The sequence below is a fragment of the Pinus tabuliformis genome, chromosome 5_1 (genome assembly GCF_031772625.1).
Source record: "Pinus tabuliformis cultivar Carrire ecotype Pingquan chromosome 5_1, CPIR1, whole genome shotgun sequence".
NCBI classification, from domain to species: Eukaryota; Viridiplantae; Streptophyta; class Pinopsida; order Pinales; family Pinaceae; genus Pinus; species Pinus tabuliformis.
Genome location: NC_142305.1, coordinates 977,640,407 through 977,662,158, shown reverse-complemented (window position 1 = coordinate 977,662,158; position 21,752 = coordinate 977,640,407).

Genomic DNA, 21,752 nt, shown 5'->3' with positions numbered 1-21,752 from the left:
AAGTAAGGTGAAGTATGAGCATTAAAATTTCCTAGGAAAGAATCTACTGAGTAGTTGCCAATGATGTTATTGTTGTATGCTACTGGTTCATTTTCTCCCTCCAGTTCTGTTACTATGTATTTCTGATGTCTTTCCCGCTCAACTTTTATTTGATTTGGTTTACCATTGTAAGGGAGCCACATGTGCGACCAGTCAGTTGCAAAGTATCCATGAAGTTTTTCTGACCAATCTCTGCTAAGAATTAAGCCATAAAATTCTGGAATATCAGCAACTAAAATGTCGATAACTTGACATACCTTTGGGTTGGATGACAGCCTTATGGTAACCTGATTTAATTCGCCAATCACTTCGACTTGCAATCGATCTAATTGAACTATGCGCACAGTGGATTTTTGTGGTTGAACGTTCAATTTTGCACATATTGACTTTGGTAAAATATTCGATGAAGCTCCAGAATCCACTAAGAAATTATGCAAATTTTTATTGAAAATTTCATAAGTAAGAAGAAATGGGGGAGTATGAGATCTCGATCTTCCTCCAATTAAGGCGATATCATTTGGATCAACTTTATTAATTGCATTAGTTGGAGGTCTTCCCATGTCATGGGAAGCTTGAGAGATTACAGCGGCGGGCAAAGGTGCAACTGGTACAGCATGTAATTCTTTCAAAAGTATCTTTTGCTGGTGTTTTAACTTGCTCAATTCATAAAAAGTGATATTGGCCCTAGTCTTTTTCATGTCTTCTATGATATTATACTCCATTTCATCTGAAACGATCAACGTTTTAGATGGAGTTGATGGGTCTGTTTGGACTGGGCTGGTTTGAGTTGCTTTAGGTGTCGTTTTATTGGCTGCCACTTTATCCTTAGTCATCGAGCTTGCACTCTTTGGCTTAGGTGTAGGTTGAGGAGGATCAAGTTGATTTCTACTGCGAGTACTAACCGGGGATGCCTCTTGATCCTCTTCATCTGGGAGGATGAAATCCCACATACCTTGTAACTCTACAACTTCTTCTTCATCGATATGTTCTTCAGTAGCGATTTCCTCTTCTTCTTCTTCGGATTCAACACTTGTAATAGCGTTAGGGGGTTTGGAATCGGTCGAAGGGTTTATTTTAAAAGGTTTGTACGGCTTTTTAGAAGAGGTTTCTGCCACTTGTTTCTTAATGTAGATCATCTCGTTAGACATGGTCTTCAAAACTTTTTGTAATCCTTCTAAATCGAATGGATCTTTCGATTGTTTTTTCTTGGGATCTTCCTTGAAAGTAACCTTCTTGGATTTTCATTCTTCTATCGCGTTTTTCTTTTCTAGGGCTATAATACGTTTCTCTACTGCTATTGCTTCTTTCATATTTTTGGCTAAAGTTGTTTTGTTAGCCCTATCAACAAAGATTGCTATGTTTGATGGTAAAGCAGTGATGTACCATTCACTTCACACTTCTTCGCTAGGCTTGGAAGCAGTAGGAATTTTGTTTAACAGTTTATTGAAACGTGAATTGAAATCTTTGATAGGTTCTTTTGACTCAGCCCTAAGGTTAGACAGGTCGTTGATCAATGTCGTCGTAGACCTATCATCACCAAACTTAATAAGGAATTATTCTTGGAAGATATTCCAACTAGTGATAGATCTAGATGGTAATGAAAAATACCATGATCTGGCTACTCCTTGCAGAGTATAAGGAAAAAGTTGAACAACAGCGTCTTCGTTGGTAACTCCATTGAGATTTATGGATAGCATAAAGTTATTTATATGTTCTTCCGCTAGCATGCCTACCTCAGGATTAAACTTAGGGAGCCATTTTTCAGGATGGACCGGTAACTGACTCAAGGGTGCAGGCATTAAGACTGCCCCTGGGTTATTCCATGGAGATTGGGCCATCGCTTATCTATTAACAGAGGAAAGTGCAGAAGATGATCCCTGTGGTTGAGAAGATGAGGATATTACGACTCCAGATGATTGAGAAGGAGATGTGGGAGCACAGGTGGACTGATGAACAATGATCTGAAGTGGGGGAGTGGATGGTTGACTTCATGGTGGAGAGGTTGAGATGGATGATGATGATGAAAGAGTCTCGCTATCGGACCCTTTAGGAGATTTCCTTGCTCTCTTCCTTGTGGGTAGAGGTAACTTGTTTGGTTGAACGCCAAATTTTTCACTCTTTAATCTGGTAAGAGGATGAGCAGGGTTATATTGTGAAGTCACGCTGCCTTGAGATTTATCAGACCTTTGAGGAGATATAGAAAATCGTTGAATTTTTTGAATCAAAGATTCAACTTCAGGAGGTTCAATAGTAGATTGTTCTGAAATGTCAGGGTTTGTAGTAGCGGTTGTTGCTCTTGCGACTTCTGGCTCTGGATTTAAAGATTATAAATGCAATGGAGAAGTCGGGGGAGATGGTGAGGGTGATTTACTCTCAGAATGGTATTTAGATTTAGACTTGCTTGCCATTCACAGTTCGAGGCCCTCCTTCTAGCGCCAAATATGTTGAAGCCCCAAAAATCGGGTCTACAACAAGGGGGATACCCACCCAGTTCGGACCTTGGTTAGCAGCTCCTTTTCCATTTGGTATAGTGGGTCCGACTGGGAATATGGGACCAGTTTCCCAATTTATGTGTGTGTTTGTGTGTGTGAAGAATTGATATTTCCTTTCTAAAAGTTCCTAAGTGAGATGCTCTAATTCTAACTCTAATCTAATAACATGAAAATTGTATTCTAATAAGCAGAAATATCTAAGTCTACACTAACCCAGGGTGTAATCCTTCTATTATGTGATCTAAAATGATTTCAGATAACAATCAATAATAAAGATCATTCAACTGTTATGAGAAAAGAATTCAATAAAGATGAACCACTTCGTATAAAAAGTTAGATGAAACAGTTGTGAAAAACATATCGCATAATAAGTTACTCATACATTAAGCATAAATAAATAGCTATCACCATACAGAAGTGCCAAATGATAACTCAAGCATTCATGCATCAATATATAAACAACTGAACATAAATATCACTTTGACACAAAGGCAGAAATAGTTAAGAGATAAAAGTACCATTTATAACTAGTTCTACTCATGAGCTTCAAGCGATAATGATTTATCTCTTCTTAATCCAACATCCACTAAGAGTACAGAAGTGCGACATCAGTAGTAGATATTAAATGCAGATATCAATAAATCCTGTTCCATTCATTCATCAAAACCTCCTCGGAGGGTACAAAAGTGCATGTTCTGAGGACAAGTTTTTGATAAATTTCAGGACCCTTCTCTAAATGCATGAGAAGGGTTTAAATACTACTAACTAAATCTAAAAATAACTTATTACAAAAATGTAGGATGTGGTTTAAATGACCGTCCTCATTTCAGGCAAAAATAAAACTAAATTAAAACTAAAATTAAAACTACTAACTAATTATTTCTATATCTGCTCATTGAAATAGCACGCGTTCAGCATTTGTTTGAGAAGAGTCAGTTGGCCAACTTCTGATTTTAGCTATGCTGTGAAAACAGAATCGGCAAGAGCTGGCACCATCTTCTCAGCAAAATTGATGATACACTTGAGAGTCATGCACTGGCTGTGTGGTTTTACCAAATACGCCCAGTAAGAATCCCAATTCAACTTAGTTAATCTTTTGATTGATTATGCCTTTTCTTGAGCCTTCTGTCTCCAGCCTGTTTGTAATTGTTGTTCATATGTACATACCATATTGAAGATGTTTCAGACAATTACTATTGGTTTTAGGATTCAAGTTTTACTTTTTATTTAACCTTTAGCGTTCTTTTTACAAATTTCTGGGCTTACAGGTGACTGAGTAATTAGAAGCTTTCCTTTTCAAGAAGTTTTGCCCAGCGATGCAAAACTGCCTCCATTTCTAGGTGCTAATCGTGCATTGGAAACTGCCTCCATTTCTTGATCCGGGCTTCCTTGGTGCGTTTTTCGCCTTTTGCGCGTTTTCTTTTAGCGGATATAAAGCTCAAATTTTGTGAAAATAATGATTCTGTAAGCTCTTGACCCTGAGTTTTAAATTGTCTTTTTTTTTATGTTAGCGCTATCCAGTACCCATTTAACCATGTCTGTGTATGGGAGAATTTTGGGCCTCGTCGCTATCTGGTGTAAAAACAAACAAGCTAAATCTGCAACTGATGCCTCAGAAGACCCTTGTGAACCTGCAGTAGTCGTAACCTCCATCACCTTGGGATTCTCTTCTTCAAGTAGATTATACATGCCTTCCCAAGTAGTAATGCCAGCGTCTCTGTTACAGCCAGTGTTTGTATATAGGGGCGTCATTTATTTGTCGTCAGAGCTCGGGGATTTTCCTTTCTTTCCCATAATATCTTGCGTACTGCTTTGTATATTTCTCTGTTCTCTGTTCCTGCAATTTACAAGTGAAGTGAGAATGATGATAAGGAAAGGTGACGGGAAAGTTTTAAATGCTGAAGACATATAAAATATACCACCTTACGTGAAATGGCTCTTTGATAAGCACAAAACCATATTCCATTAATGACTAGCAACTAACTCATTAATTAGCATTAAAGCGCATAACTAGGTCTCGATTTATGGAAAATACTTTTTTGAACAATGAGCCCGAAAGATCTGCGATGAAGCGATTTTGCGATTTGCTTCAAAACATCGCAGAATCGCAACATCGCAAGGTTGCTAACTTGCTATATTGCAATATCGCAAATTCACAATATTGCAAAATCGCAACATCACTATATCGAAAATAGCTGGAGCACAATATATGTCAATCATTCATTAATCTATTTTCTGCGAAATGTGATTTGTGAAATGCGCCATCGCATATCGGTAGTTTAAAGTTTTTCAGCGTAAGTGATTTTTTAGACATTCGATGCGATAAATGTTTTCTTAATGTGTAGTTTTGCATCGCATTCTCGCAATCCTAGAGTTCTACTTGTAAGGAGGTATCCATTATCTTTTTGCGATGCGATATTTCCTAAGGAACAGGGAAAATTTTAAGAACCCCCCCTAAATTTATAAATATAATAAATGGGCGAATCTCCATGGTATATAGGAAAAATGGAAGGCGATTTTATCATTAATATAATATGTATATATAATTTTTTGGCGAATCTCTCACCAGGCATGGCGAATATTTTACTCAATTATAAAATCTTGTAAGATGTTGGCGAGTCTTTCACTAAATAATAAAACTTTGTAAAGTCCTAGTGAATCTTAGCATAGGCTACATGCTGGTTTAATTCCCCCATTTAAATAGGCTACATTCCAGGCGAATACCATGGGTCAATACCATGTTCCATTTTGGTGAATACCATGGGTCAATACCATGTGCCATTTTTATTTTTATTAATTCTAATATTAGGGTTAATAATGGTTTTTTGCATGGTATTAATAACAATCTAGTCCATGGTATTTGTCCCATAGTATTTTGGCCATAGTTTTTACCTAAATATAACCCATTTTTTGAGTGTTCTTAAATATAAGGTGACTTATGGAGTAAATATAAAAAAATGTTTTATTTGTTTACCATACCTCGTGTTTATTTATTTTATTTATTTTATTAATTTACCATACCTCTTTTACAAATATGGTATTTGGCCATAGGATTCACTTAAATAAAACCTCTTTCTTGAGCCTTCATAAATAGAATGAGGGTTATTTTTTTGAGTGTTCTTAAATATAAAGTGACTTATGGAGTAAATATAAAAAAAATGTTTTATTTGTTTACCATACCTCTCGTTTATTTATATTTTTATTAATTTACCATACCTCTTTTACAAATATGGTATTTGGCCCATAGGATTCACTTAAATAAAACCTCTTTCTTGAGCCTTCATAAATAGAATGAGGGTTATGGACTAAATATAAAAATAGGTTTCATTTATTTACATACGTCTAGTTTATTTATATTTTTATTTATTTACCATACCTTTTGAGTAAGTATAAAAAGACGTTTTCTTTATTTACCATACCTCCACTTTACTTATGTTTTTATTTGTTTACACCCTTACATGTATATAAGGTGACTTATGGAGTAAATATAAAAAATGTTTTATTTATTTACCATACCTCTCATTTATTTATATTTTTATTAATTTACCATACCTCTTTTATAAATATGGTATTTGGCCCATAGGATTCACTTAAATAAAACCTATTCTTGAAAATGGGCGAATGGATTCACTTAAATAAAACCTATGCTTGAAATTGGGCGAATGGAAGGTTGTAAGTCCTAATTTCAAGGGCTAAATTTACCTTTTTTACCCTCTCCCTTAAAATAAGGTGGGCTATTTGAGGTGATTTGTAAAAATGTACTATGATACGAAATATTCGCCCACTAAAAATATAAAACCCCTTAATTTCGCCAAAGGGCATTTGCCCCTAAAATTATCCTTGCAGTAAGGAAATATTTTTTCTTACCTTATCATGAAACTTAAACTTTTTAGATTTTTCAAGGGTATTTTCCTAAGTTTATGATGGTAAGTTTTACTAAAAAGGAAATACAAGCACTAATTAATTTTTTAAATTTTTACTAAGGGTCCCCACTTATTTAGTATTAGTAATAACACTAAATAAGAAGGGTGGTTATTGCTGGCCACAACATCTTCTTGAAGGAGTAGGAAGATGTGGACACATTTATTTGATGTATGATACATCGGAGATGTCACTCAGAGACTGACTTTATCTGAGATCAGGGGATATGAGGCCAGTGACAAATTACTGTCTAACACTACCGCATTTGGCTTCATTATCTTTGGCAAGTGTAATGGGGCTCCTTTGTACCTCATTTTCCATGTTTGCATGTGATTGACAAAAGTATGTAGTTTTGAAAAGATTCGTCCTCTCCTAGCACAGCGTTGCTACCAACCATTGAGATGGAAACTGACTTATGCATGGTGACGAATCTAGAATACAATGTCCGAATGACTGTCTCAATGGATGATACTTCATCCAATATCGCTCTCTTCAACTTTGCTTTGGCGGATGATGTAACATGTTCTCCTCCTTTCTTGGCCACTTGTAACTCCTTAGCTATACCATCATTCTCAGTTATCAAGAATCTAACACTCGAGATGGTGCCTTCAGCATATGCTATGGTAGCATCAGCCAATGCTATTGTATGCTTTTGCACATCAGATACGATCACTCGTTCTTCAAACTGCATATGATATATATGAACATCCAAAGTGGGCACTCTTGGGAACTGCACAACTTTGTGTTGTGACTCATCGAAAGATATGTTGTGCATCTTCACTTCCGGATTGTCTTCAAGGATCTTTGTTTCTCCTTGATCACTTGGTACTTGTTCTGCTTTTAGATCTAGTGAAGCCAGTGGGGTGACCTCTTGGTTTCTAGGCATGAGGTCAATATCCTGATATGACTCTGGTTGAACCATGTATGTTTCCATCTATTCTAGCATCTGCTCGATCTCTTGAACTAAGTCCTGCTCCTGCGACTACTCACCCTGTCTACTCTATGTCAGCTACTCGGATGAGTCTATAACGTGTATGGGCACAGTTTCATTAATATGTGCATGTTGCACCTCTTGATTTACCTATTTCTATTATGCTTCCTTCTCTCTTCTACGTAGCTTCGGTTCTTCCCATAGTTTCCACTTCAACTCCTGCAACTCCTTTTCTATTTCCTCCATCCTCTGTTTATCTCTTAGCCTTTACGTGATCCTCTTGTCACGTTGTTGCCTCTTAGCCTCAATCTCCAAACCTGCTTTCAACACAAGTACATCTGCTTTTAACTTGAAGCTTTGTTCTGCCTTTGCGCTATCAACAACCTTTCTCTTGCATTTGTCACGCACAGATCTCTTACCCTCTATTGATTCTGATGATGATGCTTTCTAAGATGCTACTTCCTTCTTCTTCGCTAGCCACTCTATATCTATGCCAACTGGTTCATTGATCCAAGCGAAGTGACAACAGTATCTCCATGGGTCTTCCTTGGGCCAATGACACGCCCCATGGATCCAAGGAAATTGCACTCTCACACAGTGGTCCTTCAATAAGAAATTTGGGTCATACAGATTGAAACTTCTGGTGCCAAAGGTGAATCTCTTGAACTCCTCTGTCTTGGCCTCAGCATGCTTGAGATTGTGTATCTCATACAACCTGATCTACAAAGGAAGAGCATGTCAAGGTGCCTTCTTCTTCCTGTGCAGTCTTGCTTACAACCCTGTCGAGATGTGATATGACACATCTTGCATGACAAGCTTGTCCATGGAAAACTTTGGTAAAACATGTATAGCCTTCTCCGTGGTGTACATCCATACGAAGGTGCCCAAGGGTGAGGCATACCAATCTGCTATGTCGATCTAGGCCTCCATCGTTGCCTGTGGCATGCAAGGTGGATCCTGCTCAAATATCATTTTATACAGTGGGGTGACAAAGTGGTCTGACAACTGTATGATAACTCCACGGAAGCTACTTTCAGAGAACAATATGCAAAAGTGTGCACAGAGGTTTTCGAAGGTGTCCATGCCCAACCCAATCCTGGGAATTTCTTTTGGGCACAGACTACATCTAGTATGTATTCGGACATGTATATCTTTGCTTGTCGACCCTTGGGATGATTTCGGGAATTTTTCACCTGTTCCTTCAACCTGAGAGCCAACATGTCGGACTAGTTACAAGGTCTTCCTTCATTGGCCAATTGGTCCAATCACCCAACTTTGCAGGAAGGTCTCTATGTTTTCTTGGCCGTATAAGCAGCATGAAAAGATGACCAAGTACTGATATGACTTTCATAGTATCTTCACCTTATAAACCTAGTTGGGTGTTGTCCTAAACTTGGCTGGCTCTTTCACCCAGCTCTTCAATATATCTCTTGAGTTTTCACTTTTGTTGGGTCTGTTGAAGGGTTTCTCCATTGTAATCACCAACTATGGCAAGTGATACATCTCTTGAAAGTCCTTCACCCTGAAGGTAGTAAGTTGTGTTCCACTTGCACTGCTCAACACCATTGTCTTGGGATCAGTGTGTGAGACAATCTAGTGGATCATCTCTGAGCATGGAAATGAAGGATACCTGCATATAATCTAGTACAAGCCAAACTTGTGAATATTGACATAGACCTTGTGGTCTTCCAAATTTTCCTTAAATATGCCTGAGAATGTATCATTGATGCCTTTCAATTTCATCTTGATATCTTTTTCTATGAACGGTTTGGTATCTTCGTAGATAGGCAAGCTCATAGACACTTATTCGACTACATCTCCAGTTTCACTTTCAACGATGTCCTTCAACCCTGCTCTCTTGGAGGCCATTATACCTGAAGTGTTGAGAGACGGATGAACACTTATGATACCTAGAGACATAGAAACACTCATGGAAAGCAATTTGTCAGTTGAAAACCAACACAACTTTGAGGACTGACATGCAACATACCTAGGTGAGTGACTAGGACAATTGTGCATTTTCACCAAGAGGCTGGGAGACTGACTGCGAAAATTGTGCAAGGCATAGTCTGGATTTCAAGAGGCTGAATGACTACTGGAACTACACAATGTACAATCCATACTATTATGTTGAGGACTTAAATTGTGCAATGCATAGTTTCAGTCAGCAACGACATGCAAATCCAACAAACAGCATTGTGTAATTTCTTGGGCCAACAAGGCACTACCTCCTAGAATTGCACAAAGCAAGCTTGGTGGCTAGTGCTGGGAAAAATTTGTGCATTTTATGGGAGTAAGGCAGAGCCTTCACTCTCAGAAATGTGCATTGCTAGCCCGGCAAGGCAAGGTCCAGGCCAAGGCAGCCCAGACCTAATGACGGGCGACTGAATACATAAAAAAAATTGAATGCATGGTGAAGCTGATTGCAAAGAAGAGTGAATGATCATGCATTCAAACAGTGAGTGAAATATTCATAAAACGGGAAAATAAGCATGTGTGTGAAGTGGGTCACCACAATGGTGATCGTTAGTGCAGAAATAGTGTCATGCATGCGACAGCAATGAGATGCAATGAAAAACTTGAAGTTGTGCTTCTACAAGCTAACTTGCATTAAAACGACAGTAGGCATGCAACAAAACCAAGCAAATAGAATTCACACAAAGTGAAATGAAAAAAGAGACAAAAAAGCAGCAAAAGAAATGAAAAGTAGAATTACCCGGAAAAAGATGAGTTGAACGTGTTAAAGACTCCTAGATGCGATGTGGGATATCAGAGCTCCAATATCGAGGTGAGGAATGAGCTCTGTAGTGTCAAATAAATAAGTTTGATAAGGATGAGGCTTATGACACGCATGCCACAAATCTAGGAAAAAGCAAAACTTGGCGGGAAGTTTCTAAAACGATATTTGCATGTAACCTCCAGCGACTGAAAATAGATCCCTAAAATCTAGGGATGATTTTTTTCTTTTTCTCTTTTTTTTCTTTTTTGAGAAAAGTAGCCCAAGTATGAAAATCAATATTATTCAGTCCTGGAGGGGACCCATCAACCAAGGAGCACATGCAACAGTCTGCAAGCCTAGCAAAGAAAATTGCGTAGTTTCTGGGGTGAGCAAGACTGGTTGTCCCTCTTGCATTGTGAAATTTCTGGATTGAGGCCCTAGCTGTCAGTCAGATTTGTGCAATTTCTGACTTGAAGCCCAGTGTTGGGCTAAATTATACATTTTCCAGAGGGAATTTTTCCTGGCTGGATAGCACATTTTTGGAGCCCAGCTAGATTGCGCAATTTCTAGAGGGAAAGTTGTTTCCCCTCCAGAATTTCACTATTTTCTTGGTGAGTACCTCAACCAGAAAAATGACTAAGTCCAAATGTCAGCCTGCAGGTGGGAGGAAAACAAGTTGACCAACACAGGCTGATAAGCTAGTAAAACTCAGTTGAAGCCTATGTACTTAGACAATGCAAGACATGCTACTAAGGATGGTTGGTAGGAAGGCTCCAAAACAAAGCTAAGGCAAAATTTTGGAGGGTGGTTGTAGCCACTACAACAATATATATACCCAAATGAACAATAGATAAATACCCTTATCTTTGAAAATTAACTATTTTTGGAATACATATTTATGCTTTTCCATTTACTTTGTCTCTTTGACTAAGGTGGAGTTCAAATTGGATCTCCTTAAAATAAGTATTAACTTTGAATTGCTCAATTTTACAAATTTATTTTTGGTCTTGATTCATATGATATCTTGAACATATTTATATGTGAGGATTTATTATCTCTCTCTCTCTCTCTCTCTCTCTCTCTCTCTCTATATATATATAATATATATATATATTATATATATATATATATTATATATATATATATATATATATTATATATATATATAATAATATAATATATATATATATATATATAGATATAGATATAGATATAGATATAGATATATTCCCCAAGCAAAAATCATAATTTCAATTAATATTTGAAAATTACATGTTCTAGATGCTTGAAGAAGCATATGTTATAAGTTGTGGCAAACCACCATTCAGATGTTCATATAAAAAAAACCTTGTAGGGTATATTAATAGTATGTTCATAATTACATATCAAAAATAAAATATATACATAAAACTGTTCTGTGAAATAATTACTAGCAGTAGCTCAAAAATCATGTAAACAGGCCCTATTGGGCCCCTATATTCTGTGATCGATGTATGGACAATGATAGTACTGATAGTGGTCCATATCCTTCTGCTCCTGAATCATCCATAGGCCCCGTGGTGTGACTAGAACCTCCTTGGATAGCTGGTTGGAAATCTGGTTGTGCTCCCTATAGATATTATGACAAACAATGGAGTCAAATTGGGACCTTAAAAGTAGTGCATCATCCAATATGTTCTTGAGTGTGTGTGCATGGTAGATAGATAAGTTGTTGAACTAATTTATAATAATCTTGGAGTCACCAAAAACTTGAAGGTGACTACACTCTTTTTCTAAAGCAAATTGCAAAAGATGTCTAAGTGTGATCAATTCTACAAATTTATTGGTAGCATTTCCCAAACCCATCTGAATTTTAAAGAAATGGTTCTCTGATAGGTTTAATAAAAATCCCCCCCCATATCCCTGTGCCTGGGCAGATGCATCGAAATAGGCCCAAGGAAATATTTTGTCAATAACTTTAGGGGTAATGGATCGATGTGGAGCAGGTCTATCATCCTCAAGTATATTGGAATAAATGGACAAGACACGTACAGAATCCTGGTTCCATTGAAGCATAATATCACTAAAAATGTATTTCTTCCGAGTCATCCAGATATCCCAGTAGAAAAATAATACGAGATTTCTAGCTTTGTGAGGATGAGTCGATGACCACCATGAATTCCAAGCTTCAAGGATGGTATTTCCGTGCCATCTGAAGGTAATAGAGAGAGGAGAGAATCAGGGCCCAAAATTCCATGATGGTGGGATAGTGAAGGAAGAGATGCTTAATGGATTCAGAGGCTTTTCGACATAAAAAGCACCAACTAGGGCCATGGAAAGGTCACTTCATAAGTTTCACCTGTGGGAGATTTGTGGCATAGAACATTCCACATGAAGAGTTTGGTGCGGGGGGGAGATTTTTAGTTTCCATAATAAACTTCACCACCAGTCAGAGATTGGTGGCTTGTGTGCAATGTTTTTAACAGGGTAGCCTTCTTTGGGAGTATAATGACCATGCTTAGCATGTGCCCAAATAAGTTCATTTTCACCTTCAAGAATCCTAACATGTGATTCAGTAAGTGCATTAGTATAATTGAGCCAGTCAGGATGCCAAATGTAAAATATGCCAAGTTGTAATGTTGATTTCCAAGCCTAAGAAAACATATTAGTGTATTATGGGTCTACAATTTTATCAAGATAGATAATACCAACATTAGATAAATATTGGATGAGATTAGGTGGTAGTTTGAAACCATTACCACTACTAGACCATGGATCCATACCCACACGAATTAAGGAACCCGACCTAATTCTCCAGGCCAATCCATCTCGAACATAAGAGAGATAGTTTAATACAACTCTCCATATGGATGATATTCCTATCTTGTTCCGAGTAGGGAACTGAATCCAATCAAGTGTACGAAGGGGCCAGAAGTATTTTTGATAAAAAACCTCAATCCATAAGCTATGAGCCATGAGAATATGCCAACCCATTTTGGCAACAAGTGCTTTGGAGAAGGACTCAAGCATTTTTAGTCCCCAACAACCCCATTTCTTTGGAAGTGCAATCAAATCCCAACGAACACATGAATATATGTGACCATCCTATTTCCCTTTCCATAAGAATCTACAACACAACTGTTGGATCCGTGAGAGTATGCCTTTTGGGATCCAGGCCATGGACATCCACTAAATCGAAGTCGCTTCCAATACAAATTTAATTAATACCAATCATCCAGCTATGGAGAGGTATTTGTGATGCCAAATGTTCAGTCTTCTTTCAATCTTGGCTACCATCCAAGTCCAATCAACAATCCTATAATGAAGGGGTTTAAGTCGAAACCCAAGATACTTCAAACCATCATCCAATGATAGGAGAGAGTAAGGGAATCTATGGAGAGTGAATTGGATCTCATGAGGTGAGAATCCTGAAGATGTAATAGTATATTTCTAGGCATTACACTCCATACCAGTAGAAAAACAAAATAAATGCATAATAGATTGTAAGACTGATGTATCACCAATGCCCCCATTGAGAAAAATTAAAACATCATCTACAAAAAGTAAATGTGTTAGGATACAATTGTTGGTGATCTTAATACCCTGGAGACATCCCTATCTACGTTATTCTGAAATGCGCCATCTCAGGCCTTCCATGATTAGAAAGAACAGGAAAGGGGAGAGGGGACAGCCTTGTCAAAGACCCCTCTCTACATGAAAAAAGGGGGAGGAAGATCCATTGATGAGAACACTAAAAGATACCTTGGTAATGCAACACATGATCCAATTGACAAATTCCAGAGGGAATCCCAAATGGGTTAATAGAATTCTCAAGTAAAGCCATCTTGTGCGATCGGTTATCATCCATGATATCTGAAGGCTAAGAAAGGAGATTGACGGAGGTAACCTCAAACCACTTAGGGTTCAGAAACTAGCCTACTAAACCAGAGAGGGCTCTCTCTATAAAGCACATAGCCAAATATGATTGGAGTGGGAAAAAGATATCAGGCTAGGTTTGTTTCAGCTCTAGGGTTTTGAAATTCAGGGTTTTACTGGATCAGGAGTGAAAATCGGGGAACTAGGTCAAAAGATCAAAGGTTTCAATTGCAAGATATATAGAGGAGAAAGGTAGGTATTCTTTTGTGATAATTTGGGGTTTTGTCGATGTAGTGTAGAGTGAAAAAAGAAAATATTCAAAATGAGCATGGAAATCATGAATTCATCTATCAGAAGATTGAGTGCACAAAATGATATTCCTACAAAAAACAAAGCTTAATTAAAAGAATTTTTCTTAAAACCTCTTAGGAAAATCACTAAAGAAGGAAGATATGGAAAAGAGACTTGTTTATCATTCGTATAAAACTATAGCTGCAACTATCCTTTGATTTCCTATAAAATATGATAAGTACAAGCTCCAAGCCTTTCACTCAATGATGTCCAAGCTCTAATACTTCTAAATCTGAAGTATTTATACAATGGTTTACAGAAAAATATCTTGAAACAAACTTCAATATTTGTTACAAAAAATCATAAAAATGGATCAAAACTACTAAAAATATTATTTGGTTGAGTTCTGGTGTTGTTCTGGGCATTCTAGTGTAACTAAGGCCTTGAATAAACACTTATGTTAGTCTTTTTGACTGATGAGCTGCATTTTTGTTCCATTTTTTTTAATTTTGTTTGAGAGGTGGTGACACAGAGGATCTGGTGCTCTATGAATGGAGGTCATGGTCTTTCATTTTGAGAAATTACATAAAAGACAGTGAAAAATCGTGACCGAGGGTGTGAAAAAATGAACTGATATTGACCACTTGAAGAAATATGAATCATTGATCAGAAATATATGATCCAAGTTGATTATATCTGGGTCATTGATCCAGGCCGATTATATATCACAATCACAACAGGGAGAGGGGCTCTAAACCATTTTCCATAGTGTTTTGTCGATGGGCCGGACCTGATAATTTATAAAGAACCATTTTATAATTTATCGCATCTAGTCGAGGCTTAACCACAAATTTGGACCCGAAGTTTTTCAAAATCCAATTAAATATCTTAGCGAGTCCGGAAAGGGGGCTTTCACCATATCGTAATCACAACCGAGACAAGGGCCTGCGGGGAAAAATATTTAGATGGGTGAGATTGTCGGGGGTCGGGACCTACCGCCAGGGGCCGAGACTTATTGGTTGTAGGACTTATCAGCGGGGAACTTATCGGCGAGGGGTTATTGGTGAGTGAGAGTGATTCCGGGATGTAGGACATAATGCAGGGTGTGGGACTTAATGTTGCGGGGTTGTTATCCAGGATGTGGGACTTAATGCTACAGTACTGTTAGCCGGGATGTAGGACTTAATGTGAGATCCCACAATCGCAATCAAGAAGGGGTGTGGAGCACTCTTTATTGTTTCATGTAATATATGTCGATTGCAGGCTGCAGGCTTTAAAAGGATTTTAATATAGTTTTAGTGGGTGCAACTAGAGTTAACACAATGGACTTTCAGCTAGAGTTTTAGAATTTAAAAGGGATTTCAGCTAACTTTCAATGTATAACAAAGGAAGTGAGGATAGAGGAATATACAAGGGACTTTTGGGATAAGGCTAGAGTTTGGGAATTCATATATGGAATATGAGTGTTTCCAAGGGAAAAAGGGGTTTTAACTTCGGATTTAAGGGTTTTCTCAAGGAAAAAATGGGGTTTTAGATGGAATGAGGGGATTTATGAGGGAAGTTATGGGGGTATATGAAGTATGAATGAGGATGTTGAAACAGGCTAAAATTCCTTGAACACATTATTTTTCTTAATTACTACTCCCAGAATGATTAACCATAAGTGATTTCATGACTCTTTTTGACCATTTTGATGACTCAACCTATTGATGACATCTAATGGAGTATGAAACTGACCATGAGATGAGACTAAGATGGTGATCAAGAAATTTACTGATGAGTCATCATAATGAGTGATGACACGACCAAAATGGCATTGGACCATGAAATGGAGGGAGTAGTAACATACCTAGACGTACTAACCAGTGATCAAATTTCATTTGAAACTAAAACAATTTGACCTAATAACCCTATCAACAACTTTGAAAGAGTACATTTGATCATTGGTGACTCACGGGACTGAAAGACACTAACATTGGCTCCAGCTACAGATGGAAGCTCGTTTAGGAGGTGTCAGGAACATCATAGACCAAGTAGCCTGATCCATTCGGCATGGAGTCAAAAACAAAAAGACAAAACTCAAAACTAAAAATTGACCGACAAATTGAACTGACTTCGACAATAAAAAACAAACTGAATCTTTCAAACTAGCAGTTGGTCAAAGAAGCCTTATGGCCTTCTCCTCGGGCTTCAAGCTCCTATGATAGCTACTTCACACTCTGACAGAAAAGTAAACTGGTATGTACAATGATAATGAAAATTTTTAGAAAATCATTTAGTAAGGTAGTGCTTGAGAAGCCTACCATTAATTTCTCCCCCTGAATAATTGATGGGCCTCTAAATTAGACATAAATTAATGCCTGTGCCTCTAATTTAAAACATAAACTAAGGCCTATGACCATCCTTCAGCACATTAAACCTCTTTTTTTGCATTAGACAATTTATTTTTAACTTTAATATATTCATTAGGAAGGTTTATGAATAATTGAATATTTGTGCCTAATATTATTTATTTTTGTGGAATATTATGAGAATATTGGGCAGATTATGAAGAGTTGGAGGAGGAGATAATTTAGGGACTTGTTCCCTACTACTGGAGGATCAATAATAAATAATAATTCGACAAGATGTTATAGAATTATGGCACAAATTGTGGAACTCCAATGATTGAGAAAAACTAGGAATGTGTTCCACTAATCAAGGGAACATATCCACCAATCAAGGGAGCAAATCCACTAATCAAGGGATTTCGGTGGGGAAAGCTTCCTCCATCCATGGAGAATGATTCTTAATAATTTTTTATAAGTACCAAGTCAAATTTTCCTCTAGGGAATGATTGAGGAAATCTAGGAATGTGTTCCTTGCCATTTAATGCAAATTCCTAGTATTGGGGACTAGATCCACTAATCAAGGTATTTTGGTGGGGAAAGATTCCTCCATTCATGGGGAATGATTCCTAATCATTTTTTATAAGTACCAAGTCGAATTTTCCTCTAGGGAGAAGATTTTCATTAGTGTTATTATGGAGAGAAATTGTATTCTTGCAAGGATGTAATTCTATTGATGAAAATAATGAAGATTGGTGTCATGTTCACCTTCTAAATCTTGTTATCCTCCATAGGTCTCTGATTTTCCTTGGGCTTGGCGATCCTAGGAACTTGAGAGCCCTTTTGTATCATTTTTTGTCCTTCTTTTCATTGCTTATTCACATGCGTCTCTAGCTTTTATTTCTTTCTATTTATGCACTTAGTATTAATGATATCTTGTTGTAGGATTGAGTTAAATGGTTGATGTAAATTATTTTGTAGGATCAAAAGAATTATTTAATCTTTGGAAAATATTTTGAAGTTCATAATAATAATTGAGTTGCTTGGATTAGTCTTCTTATTCCCAAATCTAGATTGTTGGACCTCCTTTTTAGCAAAGAACAATAAATTTCTACTATTTTTAGAGCATGCTACCGAGCTTCAATCGAATTGATTCCACTTGAATTAGATCAAAAAACATTATAGTTCATAAAAAAGATTACCCCATTTCTTTTGCACTTGATTTGGTTAGGCATTTTTTAGATTTACTAGCTCACTAGTTCTCGAATTTCTAGATTTTCGACTAGTATTGTTTTTTTATTTTTTTGCATGTTAACAAAGGTATTTTTGATTGATTCCACTTGGAATGGGGACCTAAGACATCCTAGTTAATACCAAAATTTGTCCCATCCAATTTGGATTTTATTTTCTTGGTCATTCGATGAATTATAGTAAATTTGTACATCCTGTAGGAAAATCAGGGGATCCTGTAGGAAATCAATGTAGCATCCTATAGGAAATCATGTTTTGAGGCCTGTTGTGGCCACAACCACCACCCTGTTAAAACCTGCTCTGGCGGAAAATTTGAATGGGTCCTCTAGAAGTTTTCTCTTTCATTCTCCGAATGATAACTCTCCGAATGATCTATTTTTATCCCAGTGGTTTCAACTCTGTGCCAAGTCAAATCTTCAATTCTCAATGGTTAAGGCCCTCTAATAAACCTTTGCAGTAGGATTCATTTGTAACCCGGTCTAGCCTTTCATTCATATCTTTCATCGGGACTTATTCAATCCTCATAAACCTTCTACCACATCCTTATTTCTATAGAAATGCTTTAGAAATAGAAACACTCCACATGCACGTAAATCTTACCTTTTCCGCCTTGCGTCGGTCTTCACACATTTTGCCTACTTTTATCACTTATTACAATCATTAGTCAGCTCATTACATACCATATCGCATGTTGCATTGATCAAGGGTAAAGGCCTGTCTCTCATGAACAATTGCGATGAGATCAAGTCTCTAGTCACATCGGATATTGCAATCGACACTTTCAACCCATGCATTGGCCCAAGTTTCAACATTCCGCAATACCCCGGACCCACCGGGATTATTAATCATGGCACATATACTTTTCGGGTCTGCTCCCCAATCGCAAATCGCAATCGGTGCAACCCAAGGCCCATACATAAGGCATTCCACGATATGGCGGACACGCCGATATTATTAAGCACATCATATATATTTTCGGTTTGGAGCCCATCGCAAATAGTAATCGGCAGAGCCCAAGGATTATACATAAGGTGCACTGTGATATACCGGACCCGTGGGACTGTTAAACGCGCCATATATATTTTTCGTGTCTGGCCTATCGCTAATCTCAATCGACAGTCACTGAAAGCGAAGCCATGCGATATTCAAAGGGGCGGTGAGCAGACCCAGCGATAATTATATGCCCAGGTGCATAATATTTGAAGTCCGGTGTTATGGTCCGGCCGCGAGTTTTCCCGTGTTTTCCCGTGTATTTCGATAAATTTTTGTGGTCTGGGTTTTCAAAGGAAAGTCTTATATGGTGGATCCGATGGGATTATTAACCACGGCACATATATATCTCAGGTCTACTTCCCCAATCAAAAATCACATTCGGCAGAGTCCAGTGCTTATACATAAGGTGCAATACCATATGGTGGACCCGGTGATAATTATACGCTCGGGTGCATAATATTTTAAGTTCGGCCTTATGGTATGGCCGCGATTTTTCCCGTGTTTTCCGATGTATCCGATAAAATGATGTGGTCTGGGTTTTCAAAGGAAAATCCGATAGGGGTGATGTTGCTTGTGATTTCCCATTGCAATGTGCAATTGCGACTCGATCACAGCACAACCTTGGCTAAACTAGGGGTCGATTCTTTCATACTCACTCCTTTTGATTTCATTACGCCTTATCATTTTATAAGGTTTTAATGATGGCAAGAGTTATTCTTAGGCGTTTCTACCATATGTTTCGTAATCATAAAGCTAATCTTAATTATCTCTGCAGGCTAGGAGTAAAAGATGCATGACCGGATTTGAAAAGTTCATATATGTGGTGAAGTTATATTTAAATATCCGGCCTTAGGTGTTCTCGGTCGGGTTTCCACGCATTGCCTGTGTATTCCGAAAATGCAGTTGTCCCGAGTTTCATCATGAAGAGATGACACGCAGTCATTCTCCTTTTCATCGACATCTATTCATTTCTCCGGGAAATGAAGCGCTCCAAGAGTTATGCCCTTTATGTGTCAGCGGTTACACCAACTATTCTGCGTCTATATATTCTTATTTTTATATTGAAAAGAAAAGGGGGAGATGAAAAGTTAAGGGAAGACCGAGGGTCATTTCCTTCTGCATAAGTATTACCTCCAGAGATGAGGGGAGGACTTTTTTTGGGTAGAACAACTTTTGATTCATTGTGAATAAAGAAGACTGTTTGGTCGAGAAAGAGCCTTCAGATTCATTTCCCTCTCCTTTCATGTGTTTAGAATCAAGATGTTGTTGCTGGCATAAATATAAATGTGATTTGTTTTGTGCATATTGATAACAAATAGTTCGTGACTAGTCTTTGCTATTCAAATATGATTTGTTACCATGGTTAATTCATGAGTGATTGTTGATTCGAGACCTTGTTAAACATCAGTTACAAGTTTTATTTGTATGGAAAGGAATGTGTCTTCCTGTATAAGTAATTAGATTGCAATTAAGATTTAATACATCCTTGTTCATATGTGAACCAGTAATTGATTCATTAGGACTTAGAATCTATATATGATGTTTAACCTCCTTTTGTTATGCTCCTGTAGGATAGATTAGAATAGTTAGGACCAGCATAAGTAGTTAGAATTAGTGTATATAGGATTTGATACATATAGGTTAGTTGTTTTGTTTGTTGATTTAATTGAAGTCTTCCTCCAAGAAGCAATATTTCAACACATATAACAGTTTATGGGATCCTCTAAAACCTGTCGGAACTAGCCATTCCAAACGAAATCAGATCTAATTGGGGTTTGCAATCGGGTTAGTTCCCCTTGTTGGCATAGCAAACATTCACCGCGTCAACAAATTGGCGCTAGAAGGAGGGCCTGAACCGTCGTCCACAGCTTTTTATGATTTCATCTATAAATGTAGCACATGGATTCGAAAATATTAATGCATGGATCGTAAAGTTCAAAAATATCCTTCCTCCCATTTGGAAAAGACACATTTCGAAGAAACAGAGATCCCTCTAAGTCTCGTGCTTGGGTCACCCAAAGAAGAGACACTGTGGGAGTATCCTATCACTCAGGAACAACCAGTCAGAGTAATTACTCGGGATTATGCTCGTTCCCTCTCTCACCCATATTTCACTCTTTACCTCCAACAACTAAAAGAAAGCCAAGGATCTGTTCCATAAATGAAGAGACATTTGCAGGTCCGTCTCTTGAAGATATTGTGCTAGAGTCCTTGCAAAGTATCGACACTCCTTGGGAAGAAATTCTTGAGGATCCACTCTCTAAAGGTAATCCCTGGCCCAATTTGGGAAATCCTAATAAAGAACGCCTTGAATAAACGTTCAACCAAAACCTCCCTATCCATAATATGGCAAATGTTCCTCTTCCAGGTGGGAATCAGCTTCAACCAAGTGGGAACCAACTCCCACATCCTCTGGGAGCACTCACTCCCTATCTCACTCAGGATGTCGTAGTGGTACTTAGGCAGTAGCATCCCTTACCCAAGAATGCAGAAAGAGTACTGCCTAAATTCGACCCTGAGTAGGGAGACACCGTTGATAACCATATTCACTCTTTCTTCCTGGCCATGCGCATGTTGCAAGTAGCTGATGAAGATGTAGTATGTCGCTTATTCCCTTTTACTCTGATTGGTGCGGCCTCCACATGGTACTTTAGCTTAAGAATAGGATCGATCCCCTCATGGGTCACCTTTCAAGACGCCTTTTTTTACAACTTTGGCGATGACAAAACACCTACGACCTTAGTTTTAGAACTATCCCGTTTGAAAATGGAAACCAAAGAAAAGGTCAAGGATTTTAACATCCGGTTCAACACCTTTTTAAACAGAATCTCGGCTAACACTAGACCTACTAAGGAGGTGCTCATGGAATTCTACATCAATGCTCTCCCTATCCCTACTGCGATGCGGCTCAAAAGGAGTAACGCACAAACCTT